Here is a 10,605-nt window from a genome sequence, read left to right as displayed (position 1 = left end):
TGATTGGTCCAACAAGGGACTTAGTTAAGGACTCTCAGGGAAGCTAGAAGAAATCTGGATCCTTGACAATGCTGTTGGACAGCTGAACTAAACTACCCTACTTGTTACGTGAAAGAATAAATGCCTTAATTTAAATTTACTTGAGATAAATATCTGTTACTTGCGGCCAAATGCATTCTAAATGAGGCAGAGTGTGGGTAAAATTTCAACCTCACTACACTTGCTTTATGTATATATCCACATGGTTTGTAAAAAAGAAAATTATGTTAATAGTCATTAACTTTGAAAGGCACTTGGAATTGCTTTCTCCAAGCAAGTTTATTCCCAGACTATTGAACTCGTCCCAGACTTTTGACAGCAACATCTACTTCACATGGTAGCATTTCCTCTTATTTGCCTTTAATATCTTTCCTAAGAGAAGAGATGAAGACATACTTGCAACGTGAACAAAGGGATCCTTTCTGCCTTTTTTGAAGTATACCATTAAAATGTAAGAGGAATATGTTTCTTCTAGAATTGCCTGGAAAGTGAGCTGGGAGCAGTTAAACATCAAACCCACTGCTGCTTTTTGGCTTTAACTGGAATCACATTTTCCTTTTTCTGTGGAAGAAAGGAAGTCTTAGAACTTGAAAGTGTTTCAAGAACTGGATTTTAACTGCTGAGATGACCAGAGATAGCAGGCTTGCACTGACTGGAGTTGGCATAATTTGGCTTGCTTTTTAACATTAAGAGTTCTATCTAACTCTGCAAAATTCCATTGACTTTGTTGAGCTTATTTTTTCCCCAATAAAATTAAAGTTCTTGGAGTTCCCTTACATGTGCCTACTTGCTTTGTACAAATTACTTCAGGCTAATTTGCTAGCTGGAGACAAAGAAGGAGGAAAGGTGGGAGGAGGCGAAATAGAGGGCAAGACAGGAGAGAGAGGGGAAGAGAGAGAACTGTTATGGGCTGAATTATATTCTCCCAAAATTTGTATGTTGAAGTCATAACACCCCAGTACCTTGAAATATGACTGTAGTTGGAGATGTGATAAAATTAGGTCATTAGGTGGGCCCTAATCCAGTCTGACTGGTGTTCTCACAAGAAGCAGAGATTAGAACACACAGACACCAGGCATGTGTACACACGGATAACCAACTAAAGAGGTAGCAAGAGGGCAGCTATCTACAAGCCAGGGAGAGAGACCTCAGAGGAAACCAGTCCTGCCAGTACCCTGCTTTTGGACTTAAAGTCTCCAGAACTAGGGGAAAATAACTTTCTGTTGCTTAAGCATTTGTTATGGCATCCCTGGCAAACTAATACAATAACTAATTCTTCCAAGAGTCATTTCATTTACAACATGTTCCAGAATTTCATATTTGAGGGACTTATGTTCCTCATCTATGTCTTTCTTGTTGGAAATGCTATTATTATGTCCTAAAATAACTTGAATGAGTGAGTTGGGAGCTGGGGCAGAGGGTGTGAGATTGTTACTACTTCAACCTTGCTTCAGTGTGAACAAGCTCAGACATTGTTTATTTTATACTGAGGGATTTGAAAAGGGTTTATTGGAAAAAATGTTCTCAGTACCAAATAAAATTTGAAAACAATTGTCGTATATAAGAACAAAGAAATTATTAAATTCAAATATTGTTATATTCTGACCCTCAGTGCCATGTGTTTCTCTCAAAGAGAGTAGCAGATGAGAATAAAATTTGAATTAATCATGTAGAGTATTTGTTATGCAATGTAACAAACTTTAAATGTTCGGTGGCTTAATACTGTAGATATTTGCCCAACACTCATTCAGTGTATGTTAGTACTAGTTAATACTAGTTCTCCTGGCAGTCCTTTAGGGCCTCAGATGCATTAGTTATCTATTTCTGTGTATAAACTGCCTCATAAAAACCACTTATACTCACATAGTTTCAGAGAGTCAGGCATTTTGGAGTGGCTTAGCTGAGTCATTCTGATGAGAGTCTTTCCTGAGGTTGCAGTCAAGATGTTGACCAGAGTTGCAGTCATCTGAAAGCTTGGCTAGGACCACAGAATCTACTTTGAAGATAGCTCATGTACGTGGGTTTTGGTAGTAAGTCTTGGTAACTTATCATGTGGACCTCTGCACAGGGCTGCTTGCTTGAGTGTCCTCACAACATGGCATCGGCTTCCTCCAGAGTGAGTAATCCAGGATAAAGGAGACAGAAACCATAGTGTCTTTTATGAACTGACCTTGTAAGTCATATTTTATAATTTCCATCAAATCCTTTCAGTTATACAAATCTGTCCCAGTCAATATGGAGGTGACTATACATGGTGGGGGATATCTAGGGGTAGAAATCATTGGGTGCTGTCTTGGAGGTTCCCTAACACACTAGGATCTTCAGTCACAGTCCTCTTGGATGCTACCATTTTCTGTTTCAAGGCAGAGGGAAAGGAAAGAGCATGAAAGAACCCTAAGTGGGAGGGTTTTTTATGGACCGGAGTAAGAAGTGGTGAATGTTACTTCCATTCATGTTCCACAGTTAAAACTTTGCCACATGGTGCATCTAACTATAAAGGTAGCTGGGGCTGGGTGTGGTGGCTCACACCTATAATCCCAGCACTCTGGGAGGCTGGGGTAAGGAGGATTGCTTGAGACCAGAAGTTCAACACTGGCCTGGCCACGCAGCAAGACCCTGTCTCTCCAAAAAATTAAAAAATTAGCTGGGCGTGGTGGCATGCACCTGTAGTCCCAGCTGCTAGGGAGGCTAAGGCAGGAGGATCACTTGAGCCCAGGTGTTGGAGGTTGCAGTGAGCTATGATGATGCCACTACACTCTACCCTGGGCAACAGACCCTCCCCTAAAAAAAGTAGCTGGAAAACATTATCCCTTGCTAGGAACGTGCTTCCACACAGTGAAAGTGAGAGCATGAACTTTTAGTGAAGAGATAATGGTCTCCATCATAGAGGACTAAAAAGATAATATATGCAGAATGGTCAATATAATGGCACAGATCAAATGCTCAATGAATGGCAATCATTACGTTGAACTCTAGTGTCTACCCCAGAACATGGAATATGTTTGCTTTTCATAAATGTTTATTGTATGAATGGATGAATTAAGGTAATGGATGCAAAAATGGTACAAATGGGAGGAATTATATTTGATATCTCTTGGGTTGGTAGGTGTCGTAAGGTTAGCCTTAATGAGATTCACACCCTCCTCTTAAGGTGGGTATTACTGTTCCCATTTCAGTTTGTCAAATAGAGACCAAGAGACTTTAGGCAACCTGTTTTAGGCAACCCTCTGACACTGAGTGGTGAGAGAGTCAGATTTTCTGAGTACTGTAACCAGGCTCTTCACAATGGGCACTGTTGGTGTGAATGGATGAGAACAGGGAAGTCCCTTGTTCAGAAAAGGACCAAGGCCTTGTATCATTTAGAGTCCCATCAAGAGACAGAAACCATACCAGTTATTCTAACAGGGAGAATTTAATATGTAGAATTGTTAACTGTGTGTAAAGTTGAAAACTAGGTAACTAAAAAGGCAAAAAGACAACATTAGTTTAGCACAGAGGAAACAACTGAAGAAATAAACTATACCCCTCGGTCTGGAGGAACAATGAGAAGAGGTTGGAATTAACACTTAGAATCTCAGGAGAGGGGTCCTTCAAATCTGTAAGAAGGGCCTGGAGTCTCTGAAGGGTACAGTGAGGCTGGTTCTGCCAGTATCAGGAAAACTGCAAACTGGATTCAGCTGCTGCCACGAGAAGGACCTGCCTTGCTAGGGGAAAGAAGCCTTGCTAGGAGGCTGCTCACAGGGACAGACAGAGCAAGTTCCTTCTTCTTCCTCCAGCCTCGCAGTTGCCCCTAGTGCCCCCATAGACAGAACCTAAGAGGAGGCAGCTGGAAAAGCAGAAATACGTCTTCTCAATACTGATCCTCATATCACAGAGCAGAATATAGAAAGTTGGGTTTGGAGTTGAGAGATAACAGCTTAATGACTAGCACAAGGCCAGCCTGGTCAGAAATGAATCTCACCTCCTTTGGGTGGGAAAAAGGAAGCTCTTGAATGCATGGGCACTGAGCACGCAACTAGTGGAGAAAAGATCACACCCTGCAGGACCTTCGGAGACTTGTACGAGTGCCTGAGGAGAGGCAGATTTGGCAGACTGCGGCACCGTGGATGGAAGCTGAAGGAGAATTACAGCAGCAGCCGTGAAGTAGAAGATGTTCACACTTCCTCACTCCTCATCTCTCTTCCCAGTGCCTAACACCTCGGAGGAGAATGGGAAACCCAGAAGTAGGAGTGGGAAGTAGGGTTGCCACATAAAATATAGGACTCTTCAGTTAAATTTGAAATTCAGATAAATAAGAAATTATTTCTCAGTATAAGTATGTCCCAGTGTGTGTGTGTGTGTGTATGTGTGAACATGTGCACACACACACTAGATTTTACCATCCTTGGAGAAAGAGACAAAGGTCCTTTTGACCACGGGTTCGACTGAACTAGGAGGAAAAGATGTTGAAATTGTATGTGATATTTAGCTCTAATTCTATAAGTGAACCCTGATTAGAATATTGAATGTGTGTGTTATTAGAGATTGTTTTTGTTTGCCTTGGAAATCAGAGGTGATCAGATGAGAGATTCTCTGCCTAGGGACAATGCCATGGACACAGTAGAATTTAATCTAGATTTTAAAGGAATACCAAGATTTAGGGATTCCCAAGGTCAAAGACCACACATTTCTCATCAGACCAGCCATTCCAAGATCCAGAATTATATTACTCTTCTCTCTGCTTCTTGGAAACAAGCTTGGAGGATTTACTGTACAAAATAGTAATACCTATTTAAATCTGTGCTAATAAAAAGAGGTGGTATTATAACCAGAATAAAAAAAAATAGAGCAATAGGATAGAAAAGAAAACAGAAGTAGGAACACAGATAAGGGCAATTGATTTATCACAAGGGTGACAGCTGAAACGTAGGACAGTCTTTTTCATAAATGGTACTGAGAAAATTGAATATCAATACATAGAAGAAATAAAATTGGTCCCATACATGATACTTACATAAAAATCTATACAAGGGGGATCGTAGACCTATTTTTTGAAAGGAAAAATAATAAAGCTCTTAAATGATAATATAAGAAAATGTCTTCCTGATCTCAGCAGAGAGAGACATTTCTTAAATAAGATACAAATCACTAACTATGAATGAAGAGAACAATGAATTTTGCTCTGTTCAAAATAAGAACTTCTGTTTATTAAAACACATTACATAAGAAGTGAAAAGATAAGCCACATGGTGGAAGAAGATGCTTGCAACACAAACCAGCAAAGGCTTCATATCCAGAATATAAAAAAGTACTCTTAGGTCAGGCTTGGTGTCTTGCACCTGAGTTCCCAGCTATTTGGGAGGCTGAGGCAGGAGAATCGTGTAAGCCCAAGAGTTTGAGACTTTAGGGTGCAATGATCATGCCTGTGAATAGGGAATCACTACACTTCATCCTTCAGCCTGGGCAACAGAGAGAGAACTCGTCTCTTAAAATAAAAAAGAAAGTACCCCTACAAATCAATAAGAAAGACACAACCCCACAGAAAAATAGCAAAGTATTCATAGAAGAAGAAATTCTAATGGCCAATACAAATGAAAAAATGCTCCACATACTAACAACCAGGGAAAAACAAACTAAGTCCATAATGAATGTGGTAGCCAGCCTTCAGATTGGCCTCTAATGATCCAGGCTCCTGCCATTCACACCCTCCACATTGTACCAGGGTTTGTTTATGTGATCAGTAGAATATGGCAGACATAATGGTATGTCACTCTTGAGTTTAGGTCATAAAAAACACTGCAGCTGCTGTCTTGGTTGCATTCTTGCTCATTCTCTCTCTTCTTCTCTCTCTCATCAACTCTTCTAGGAGAAGCCAGCTGTCATATGACAAGTAGTGTGATGAAGAGAGTTATAGGTCAAGTAACTGAGGACTTCAGCCAGCAGCCACATCAGTGAGCTTGGAGGAAGATCCTCTGGCCCATTGAGCCTCTGAATAACTGCAGCCCTGGCCAGCATCTTGATTTCAAGGCCCCAAGAGACTCTGAGTCAGAACCACCCACACAAGCCATTCCTGGATTCTTGACCCAAAGAAACTATGTGAGACGATGTGTCCAATGTTTTAAGCTGCTAAGTTCTAAGGTCATTTTTTCTGCAGAAATGGTCAACAAATGCAATAACACCAAGCATATCTGCATTGATTGATTTGCTGCACTTGCTTTCTGCCTGCGGACACTGCCAAGAAAGCATAATTAAAGTCTCTCTTCCCACTGCCATTATATCTAAGTCAGTCTCCTAAAGAGTCTGCTGTGGAAGCTCTTCATTGGAGGGTGGAGCTTTGAAACGACTGATGAGAGTCTGAGGAGCCATTTTGAGCAATGGTGATGCTCACACTAAGCACTCCAGGGGCTTTGGGTTTGTCACATACACCACCGTGGAGGAGGTGGATGCAGCCATGAATGTAAGGCCACACAAGGTGGACAGGAGGGTTGCGGAACCAAAGAGAGCCACCTCCAGAGAAGATTCTCAAAGACCTGGTGCCCACTTAACTGTGAAAAGGATCTTTGCTGGTGGCGTTAAAGAAGACACTGAAGAGGGTCACCTAAGAGACTACTTTGAACAGTGTGGGAAAGTTGAAGTGATTGAAATCATGACTGACCGAGGCAGTGGCAAGAAGAGGGGCTTTGCATTTGTAACGTTTGATGACCACGATTCTGTGGATGAGATTGTTACTCAGAAATACTATGCTGTGAGCGGCGCCTGTGGCTCAGTAGGTAGGGCACTGGCCCCATATACTGAGGGTGGTAGGTTCAAACCCAGCCCTGGCTGAATTGCAACAAAAAAATAGCCAGGTGTTGTGGTGGGTGCCCGTAGTCCCAGCTACTCAGTAGGCTGAGGCAAGAGAATCACCTAAGCCCAGGAGTTGGAGGTTGCTGTGAGCCGACACCACAGCACTCTACCGAGGGTGATAAAGTGAGACTCTGTCTCTACAAAAAAAAAAGAAAAGGAATACTATACTGCGAATGGCCACAACTGTGAAGTAAAGAAAGCCCCGTCGAAACAAGAGCTCTCTAGTGCTTCATCCAGTCACAGAGATCAACGTAGTTCTGGAAACTTTGGTGGGGGTCATGAAGGTGGGTTTGGTGGAAATGACAACTTTGGCCATGGAGGAAACCTCAGTGGTCATGGTGGCTTTGGTGGCAGCCGTGGTGGTGGTGGATATAGTGGCAGTGGGTATGGCTACAATGGATTGGGTAATGATGGAAGCAATTTTGGAGGTGGTGGAAGCTACGATGATTTTGGCAATTCCAACAATCAGTCTTCAAATTTTGGACCCGTGAAGAGAGGAAATTTTGGAGGCAGAAGCTCTGGCCCCTAGGGTGGTGTTGGTCAATACTTTGCCAAACTACAAAACCAAGGTGGCTATGGTGGTGCCAAGCAGCTATCGTACTGGCAGATGGTTTTAATTACTCCCAGGAAACAAAGCTTAGCAGGAGAGAAGAGCAGAGAAGAAGCTACAGGTTACAACAGATTTGTGAAGAAAAGTTCACCAAGAACAGTTGTGGCAGGGCCTAGCTGCTACAAAGAAGACATGTTTTGAACAATATTCATGTGTATGGGCAAAAAACTTGAGGACTGTATTTGTGACTAATTGTACAAAAGGTTATTTTAGTTCCTGTTCTGTGGAAAGTGTAAAAAATTCTAACAAAGGATTTTAATGTAGACTATCTTTTGCATCCATGCTGTTTATTGCTAAATGCAATAGTCTGATCATGAATAAAATGATGCAGAATAAACATATCTTGAAAAAAAACATTAAATATAATGAGCCAGTACTAAATACAATACTCAGTGTTAGCAAAGATATGGAGCCAGAGGAACTCTCACAATGTGCTACCAGAAATGGAAATTGGTGAAACCACTTTGTGAAACCAAGTGGCAGTATCTATAATTTTAAAGCTATGTCTGTGATATGATCTGATGATTCCACTTCTACCCTAAGAAGTGCATAATTATTTGCACAGGAGACATGTTCATAAATGTTCATAGCAACAATGTTTGCAATAGCCTCCAGTTTGGAACCATCCAGTTGACCATCAATAAAAGAATGGATAAATAAGTTTTAGTACACACTTGGCCCTTGACCAACATGCGTTTGAACTGCGTGGGTTCCCTTACATGCAAATTTTCTTCTGCCTCTGCCACTCCTGAGACAGCAGGACCAATCCCTCCTCTTCCTCGTCCTCCTCCGCCTACTCAAAGTTAAGATGACGAAGATAAAAAATCTTTATCACAATCTATTTCCACTTAGTGAACAGTAAATGTATTTTCTCTTCCTTATTATTTTTAATAACATTTTCTTTTCTTTAGCTTACTTTATAATAGGAATACAGTATATAATACATATAACATACAAAATATGTGTTAACCGACTTTTGGTTATTGGCAAGGCTTCTGATCGACAGTGGGCTATTAGTGGTTCAGCTTTTGGGGAGTCAAAACTTATATGCTGATTTTCAATTGTGTGGAGACTGACATCCCTCACTAACCCTGTGCATTGTTCAGGGGTCAACTGTATTTGTACAATGAAATACTATACAGCAAGGGATTGGCAAACTCTTTCTGCAAAGGGCCAGATGGCAAATATTTTAGGCATTAAGAACCACAAGGTCTATGTCCTAACTACTCAACTCTACTGATGTAGTATATAAGCAGCCACAAACAATAGAGAAACGAACAGGTGTGGCTGTGTTCCAATTAAACTTTATTTATGAAAGAGGTGTGGGACTGGATTTGGCCCAAGGGCCATGGTTTTCTGACTCCTACTCTGCAGTATTGAGAATGAAAAGACACAGCTATAAGCAACGTCATGGATAAATCTTTGAGATGTATTGGATAAAAGATGTTGGACATAAAAGAATACATGTTCCTATTTATATTTATTTATTTATTCATTTATTTATTTTGAGTCTCACTATGTTGCCCTCAGTAGAGTGATGTGGCATCACAGCTTGCAGCAACCTCAAACTCTTGGCTCAAGTGATTCTCTTGTTTCAGCCTCTTGAGTAGCTGGGACCACAGGTGCCTGCCACAATGCCCGGTCATTGTTTTTTTGGTTGCAGTTGTCATTGTTGTTTAGCAGGCCTGAGTTGGTGCCCTACTCACTGAGCTACGGGTGCCCAGCCATGTATTCCTAGTTATATAGAGTTCAAAAGTGTGAAAAATAAAACTATATTGTTGAGGAAGTATCTTGAGGTGGAAAAGCCACAAAGCAAAAGGAGGAATTGATTCCATTAAAAAGCCAGAATTCTGGTTACTTTGGGAGGGTAGGTAGGGTGTGTAATTGGGAAGGGGCCCCTGAGAACTCGCAGGGTGATGGCAGGAGGCTCATTTCTTTTTTTTTTTTTTTTTTTTTTTGAGACAGAGCCTCAAGCTGTCCCCCTGGGTAGAGTGCCGTGGCATTATAGCTCACAGCAACCTCCAACTCCTGGGCTCAAGCGAGTCTCCTGCCTCAGCCTCCCAAGTAGCTGGGACCACAGGTGCCCGCCACAGCGCCCGGCTATTTTTTGGTTGCAGCTGTCATTGTTGTTTGGCGGATCCGGGCTGGGGATTCGAACCCGCCACCTTAGGTGTACGTGGCTGGCGCCTTAGCCGGTTGAGCTATAGGCGCCGAGCCAGGAGGCTCATTTCTTGATCTAGTTGTGGGGAGGTTCACAGGTGTTCTCTTCACACAGTTTGTTGCATATTTGTATTTTGGGTTCTCTTCTATATTCACATTCTATTTCCCAATAAAATTTTGAAGAAACATGAATAGTAAGAATCATGCACAATGCTGTCTTATTCCATTAAGTAATTGAAAACCCTTTCCCCTGGTTAACAAATATTAAACTTTATTTCTACATCACTCTTATTAGTTAATTCGTTGGAATTCAATGGTAGCTTGCATCAGAATTCTCTGGTGGAGCATTTCTCCAAAACACAGATGCCTGAGCCCGTCCTCCAATGATTTTGATTCAATAGATCCAGGTTAAAGCTTAGATTCATTGGTAGACATTCCCTTAGCCGTAGTGTTCTATAGCCTCTGGCTTAAACCAGAGAACTTCTGCGGTTTAAACCATGCTATCCTGTTACAGTTTCTGCATGGTGTATTTCCCTTAGTCACCCTTTTCATCCCGATATTCCCCCAAACTGACAACCTAAGCATTTATTTTTAATTTCGTTTGCCTCGAAGTTAGTTTCCCTTGGAGCATTCAAGGTGTTATCTCATCTAGCGTTTATTCCAGCCTCCCATTTACCCACTCCGAAACTGCTACACCTTGGGACTGCCTTTCTAATGTACACACTGCCTTATTTTAAGCGCCTTGTTACAGCCATTCTATCACCCCTCCTGTCTCAGCAGTGCCTCAGCAGGCCAGCCACCCACCCTAGCGCAGATAAGTGCCCGTTTATCCCTTGCCTTTGTTTCTGGGCTCTAAGTCAGTTTCCTATCACGAGGAAACATTCCTTCCATCCGCTGTGACTCATCTTTATCAGTCTTTCCTGGAGAACCTTATCAATAGCCTTTTGAACAACTGCGTAAATTAAATCTAT

The 10,605-nt window shown here is 41.7% G+C and overlaps 1 pseudogene; it reads left to right on the top strand.

Annotated features, from left to right (window-relative positions):
* The first annotated feature begins 4,035 nt into the window (after positions 1 to 4,035).
* On the top strand, positions 4,036 to 7,615 carry LOC100952959 (annotated as a pseudogene).
* Positions 7,616 to 10,605: the final 2,990 nt, after the last annotated feature.

This window comes from Otolemur garnettii, unplaced genomic scaffold (genome assembly GCF_000181295.1).
Source record: "Otolemur garnettii isolate 467f Iridium unplaced genomic scaffold, OtoGar3 scaffold00096, whole genome shotgun sequence".
Lineage (NCBI taxonomy): Eukaryota > Metazoa > Chordata > Mammalia > Primates > Galagidae > Otolemur > Otolemur garnettii.
The sequence above is the reverse complement of the archived record's forward strand: the minus strand, read 5'-3'. Positions and strand labels throughout refer to the sequence as shown.